Here is a 6,769-nt window from a genome sequence, read left to right as displayed (position 1 = left end):
TGCGTGTTTCATCAAGTACCAACAAAGTATCAACAGTGTATCATGAGAATGAGAGTGCGTGCAATGCATGTATCAACATCAATAATCAGATCAATATATCAAGTACCAACATAGGTACGCCAACTACATATCAATGTCACAAGTACCAACATGGGTACGCCAATAATATATCAGTGTCACAAGTACCAACATGGGTACGCCAACAATATCATGAAAGACTACACAAGTTATATAGAACTCTATCCTAGTATCAACATCAACCCGTAAGATACTACAATATCAACACCAAGATGGGACAATAGATTCCAATATCTACTAACAACACATGGCATCAAGCCAACATAATAGAACAATCAAATCATAATACAACGGGATAGTTAGCCCCAATCACGCAACAGGGCCCAATCTAAGACAATATCCAACCCAACTTCATACCCAAAGGGTTGCATGCTTTCTTCGACAATATTATCTAAATATATGCTTCGCTACATGAAGTCTTACCAAGGGTAAGCCATAATCTATCTGGATGGTCGAACAACAAACACCAACAAATCACTCTTTCGCCTTCCCCTTACGCTGAGCCTTAAGATCAATAAAGTCTAGGCTTATTCGAAGTCTAGATTAGAGATCATAAAGAGCGATACTAATATTGGCATCATTCAATTTAGGCCAAATCCAACCCAAGAAATTAGGAAAACGGGGCCCACAAGGCCAAAACGGGAAATTCGAAAGCAAATTATCAAATTAAGCACTAGGTGATCATAACCTAACCATTAATTGCTGATTTGACTCAAGGATAGACCTAATTTAGAAATTCAAGTGAAACCCCTAATTTTGGGTATAAACCCTAGCTCTTTGATTTAAAAATTAAGCTCTAATAATTGAAGATATATGATTAATCACATTAGATTCATCAAAATCTAGCATAAACCCCATCAATTTCACCATTAATAGGCCTAGATAGAACATTCATCAAAACCCACTTTAAATCTTCCATAGCTAAGGAATTGATAAGGGAAGGAGGAATCTATGATGATTAGGATTAATGGAATAGTAAAAGGATTAGGAGAACTTGCCACCAAGAATCTCCACTAAAAGTCTCCAAGAACAGATCCCGGGAGCTCTAATTTCGAAATGGAAATAAATGAGGGACTAAAGGCTTTTAACATTTCATTAACTATACTCACTGCCCGTCACCCGCTTTGGCAATACTGGGATCCCCCCAAAGGAGATTCCCCAGCGGTCCCTTGACCGCTTCAACGGTCAAGCCCAAATGGCTTAGCGGTAGGATGACCGCTCCAGCAGTACCGCTGCCGCGTTGCTGGTGCTGCCAAAGCGGGCACCAGACACCAGAAAATCCACCTAATTTCATAATTCAATCCAATTTTTTGACTAATTCTTGAGGCCATCTGCTCACATACCACACATAGACACACATAAAAATACGCTATGAACGCGCTCGTGTCCTCGAAATTCCCAACGGAGGTCTCACTGACTGAATCAACACCTGATGCCTTAATTCTAATTTTCCAACCCAAGTCCCAAAATGCATCCGAGTGCATTGGAAACCAAATCAGATATACATACAAGTTCTAAACGACTATTCGAACCTCTCAGAATTGACGGATTTTCGAAAAAGGTCCGTTTATCCAAAAGTCAACTTTGGGTCAACTCTTTTTCACTTTAAGACTGTGTTTCACAAAAGTTACCCGAATCCGGTCTAGACATCTCGGGAAGCATGCCAACTATTCCCTCGGGTCAAAAGTGAGCTAACCAAGCTCAGAAAAAGGGCGAAAATGCCGGAAAGACTATAACGACCAAACGGGTCGTTACACTTAAATATGAAAAGGCAAAAGGAAAAAGAATTTGCAGATTTGTAGTTACATAGATCAGGCCTCATGGTGCTCAAATTCAGTGAGGGTAGAGGGAGTGGGGTCATGATGTTTACAACCAAGTATTCCTATCCAGATTTTTTTTTGAGTTATTCACCAAAGATACATAGACAGCCTGCTCATATAGACAAAGGGAAAGGATCACATCAACTTTAAGTTCAACTTTCCAATGTTCAAAAAACAGAAAGGGGCAAGGGGAGGGGTAGATATGAGAAAGCATCCTTGTCACATAAACATTTTCAGGAAAAAAGCAAAACATCACCACCTAGACACATAACATACTTTCAAACCAAATGAATTATAAACTATGCCAACAAATACAACAATGACTTTAGATGATACATAGGAGTAACTTAAACATTTTTTGACCATCACTGTGCACTTATAGACCACAAGATTTCAAATCACATTTAAGAAGATAACTAGAGAGTTTCATTAAGGGATTAGGACTTGGTACAAAAATAGCTTGAGGCAGTTTCTATGCTAGAATAGGTGGAAAACAAGTCAAACAAACATGTCAGATCTTAAAATACTACTTCAAATTCTTCACTTGTAAGGCTTTCACAGCTACTTTGAAGGAACATATTGGACCCCCTTTTTTAAGTTCAGAATTCTTTCGAGTCACTAAAGGGGTGAAATAGTGAACATTTAACAAATCGGGGCGGGGTTGGGGGAGGGGGGGGGGGGTCAAAGGTACCCTAAACATGCTTAGTGATAGGATTAGACAGATAAGAGCATATGAGTACATATTTTTGCCATACTAGGAGCAGTTGGTAGACATATTGACTAGTCATATTCAGATTAACCCACTAGGCAAACCAGCATATGAAGTCACCTTAATGAGCAAATAATGACATTAGCATAGGACATGTAGACAAGTCTGTATCTGAATTAATTGTCATGTGAACAAACAAAGCATCATATAAACTTATAAACCTGTCCATGCTACACAGTCAAACAGGATTCAATCATAACAACTTATGACCATATTGATAAACCAAGAAATACCAAACATAACATAGGTTTAAACAGCATTCACACAAGATTGTAGGCATGCTAATGATGAGGTAATATGATTTATCACATGCTTAATTTAGGCAGCAATTGGATTAGACTAACCATGTCAAACCATGTCAACATCCCTAATGAATTAGCAAATATTTAACCATACATAAGATTCAACATCATCTTTTCTGAAACTGCGCAGTGGTTATGAACATACTAAACAACTAAGCAAGGATTAAACAAAGTCATGCCAATACTAACAATTAACTAAATGAAAAGACAAGAATTCACTAACACTGACCACTAATACTAACCTAACACATAGCTAATTAGACACTAATTTAAACTAAACAGAGATTTAAAAACAAACTAAGAATTAAACTAACAAACACATGATAAAACATACTAATGAAGAAATTTGACGTATAAACATACTAATCACAGACAAAAAATTAAAAATAACTAAAAGGAGGAGAATTTACCTTTTCTGAGTGCAGCCTTTGTCGAGATTGAAATTTGAAGCCCCTGCTCCTCAACCTGAAACTCAGCCACAAGAGGAAAGAAAACAGTTAAAATTTTGAACTAAAACTCAGATAGTTAATGGTTTCAGAAAAATTGCTAAAGCCCTAGGTAATCTGAGTATTTTCTCTCTAAGTCGAGACTTGTGTGTGTATATCAGTGAAGGTGTCTTGAATTTGTGAGATATGGGGTTCTTTATATAGAACCCCAAATCTGAAAGCCTTAGTCCTGAATTTCGATGTGGGACAATGTGATTTGGGGGGAATTCTTTTGAATTTCCTCTCAAACTAACCTCAACCAATAAAAATCAAGTATTCAAAAAATCGGATATAGACAAAACCCATTAAGCTTTCCAACTCAATTGACCATAATTCGTAGAAAAAGTAAGAGAGAGGGTGAGGTTTTACCTTTTTCTACTGGTGACTCAGTGGAGAGAGGGTAGAAAATTTAATATTTTACCCTAAAAGACCACGCATGATCTGTATATGGGAGAAACGCGTAGTACTTTCGCCATTTTTGGCAAGAGAAGGAGGCGGCGATTAGGGTTTTCTCGTATGAAACCCTTGTCTACAAACAAAGGGGTTCTTTGGCTCAATATCTGTGTATGTATGCGTTGTAGTGTTGGGCCGGGTATGGTTTCTAATGGACTGGGCTCGACCATTTTTTTAAAAGAAAGGAAAATGGGCCCAACTTGCATACCCATTACGCGGATATACATATGTATACGTGTATACATGTGTATATAGAAAGGGGGGAAAATGGATTATTGATTATTTTGACAAATAACCGTATTAAAGCTAATTAACTTTCAATTACGGCCACATTTTAACTAATTAACCATTTTTATAAATTGACCAATGCAAAAGATGAACCAATTGTTTCAATTATAGCCTTAATTAACACATAGCAAGCAATTGGCTATTTCAATTATAGCCACAACTAACTCAAACAAATAACAGGAAATCAAGTTGCAGTCAATTTTGGAATTAATTGCAATTGTTGCAAAGTAAATCATAGAATTAAGACATAATTCATTAATCAATTTTCTTGTTTTTTTTTTTTGGTAATTAAGAGATTTTATTACCAACTGGAAAAATTATAGCTCAGAAAAATAAAATAGCAGTACACTGGACATAGTCCCAGGATCTGCTATGGCATTGAGTCTACATAACTACATCTTATCTAGCTAGGATAATAATAAAGAGATGCTATGGTACTTGCTAGTTTTGCCTTCCTACTTGCTCGAAAAAAAACTTCCTGCACCACTATTCTCACCATCGTATCAGCACTATTCTCACCTGGTTCGTTTCCTTCTAAATTTGGTAAATGCAGCCTGCTAGTGTCATGCGATATATGACAGAACTTGGGTTGTTATTTCTTTGATGCATATCCATCCATGCATATTCTACTGGCTTGTCCTAACATTGTCTAGTAATGCCTTGCCACTGTAACAACTTGTTCCATACTGCTGCAGCAACTAGACAGGTGAAAAATAGGTGATTTATAGTCTCAGCAGCCCCTTTACGTAGTTGGCAAAGTGGATCCACATCCTTACCCTCTTTGATCAACCTATCTTTGCTATATACTCTACCATTCACCACCAAATAGCCTATGAATAGCCACTTTGGAGGACAAGGATTGCTGCATATCAATTTTCTCCAACCAACTCTTGGCAGAGTTGTCATTAGCTTTAAGTAAATTTGCCTTATAGAGAATGATTGCACTTTAAGTTGATCTTCTACATTCAGTCCAACTGCCTCCATGTATGATACTGCCTTGAATACTTTCTTAATTATCCACGAGGCCTGTGTGGTAATTGCTTCATTGATAGTGCCGTCCTTTATGTAATATAAGTGTACCCATTTCACCCATAGTTGGTCTTTCTTGTTGCTCAGGTTCCATAACAGTTTGCATAATGCTGCTTTGTTCCATAAGCCTATGTTCAATAGGTTTAATCAACCAGTGATCTTGGGCAAGCACATCCTCTCCCATGCTATCAAGGTCTTTTTGGAAAGTTCTACATTTCCAGTCCAAAGAAAGGTTCGACAAATCCTTATAATCTGCTCTACAACTTTCTTTGGTAGCAAGAAGACTTGGGACCAATAAGTCTGGATTGAGAAAAGTACACTTTGCAATAACTGCACTCTTCCAAAGATAGCATAGGAGAGGAGTTTTGCAGTCTAGGAAGTGATTCTTCCTAGCATTTTGTCTATAAGAGTTTGACATTGTACCAAGGACAGTCTCTTGGTACTTAAAGGTACACCTAATTACCTGAAAAGAAAAGTCCATTTTGACATTCCCAGTACCTCAAGTATTTGCTACTGGATCTCATCTTTCACACCTCCAAAATAAATGGAGGACTTCTGCAAATTAGCTTGGAGCCCAGAAACGCTAGAAAATTTGTGAAAATGGGCATATAGTTTCTAAACTTAGCCCAAATCTCGTTAACGGAACAACAGAAGGTCATCCGCAAACCCAAGTTGAATTACTTGGAGTTTAGCATAGCTAGGATGGAACTTAAACCCTCTATCTTATTTTAACTACTTAAGTAGCCTACAGAGGTATTCCATGGCAAGCAAAAATAAGTAGGGTGACATTGGGTCTCCCTGTCTAAGTCATTGCTTTGCTTGGAATGGAACAAATGGCTTCCCATTTATTATTATTGAGTAGGATACAGATGTTAAACACTGTATGATCCAATTTATGAATACTTTAGGGAAGTCCAAACTTACCAGAATCTGCTCTATGCAAGCCCACGCTATAGAATCATAAGCCTTCATCATGCCCACCTTCAACATGCACCTTGGAGAGACAACATTTTTCCTCCCATACCCCTTTACAAGCTCATGACTGAGCACTATATTATAAAAAATGAGTCTCTCTGGCACAAATGCAGCTTGTGTAGGATCAATTAGTTCATTCATCACTGATTGTAGTCTAGCTGTGAGAATTTTGGATATGATGTTGTAGACCACTGTGCAATAGGAAATTGGTCTGAACTCCTTTATTATTGAAGGATGTTTGGTCTTAGGTAAGAGAGTAACAGTGGTATAGTTGATTGGAGGGTGTAATGTGCCATGGTTGAAAAAATCCATCACTGCTTCTACTATATCCTCTTCAATTACTGGCCAAGTATGCTTAAAGAACTTGGCATTAAAGCCATCTATTCCTGAGGCCTTGCTACCTTCTACTGACTTCAGTGCCTTTAATATTTCCTCTCTAGTGATGGGGGTAATAAGTTGTAACTTTTAGTTCCTGCTTAATGTATATCCTAATCTCATGACAGCTTCATCAATACATGGTAGAGACTCAGCTGAAGTGCCAAGCAGTTTGTTATAGAATGCCAATATCTC

Source organism: Lycium ferocissimum, chromosome 3 (genome assembly GCF_029784015.1).
Source record: "Lycium ferocissimum isolate CSIRO_LF1 chromosome 3, AGI_CSIRO_Lferr_CH_V1, whole genome shotgun sequence".
Lineage (NCBI taxonomy): Eukaryota > Viridiplantae > Streptophyta > Magnoliopsida > Solanales > Solanaceae > Lycium > Lycium ferocissimum.
The sequence above is the reverse complement of the archived record's forward strand: the minus strand, read 5'-3'. Positions refer to the sequence as shown.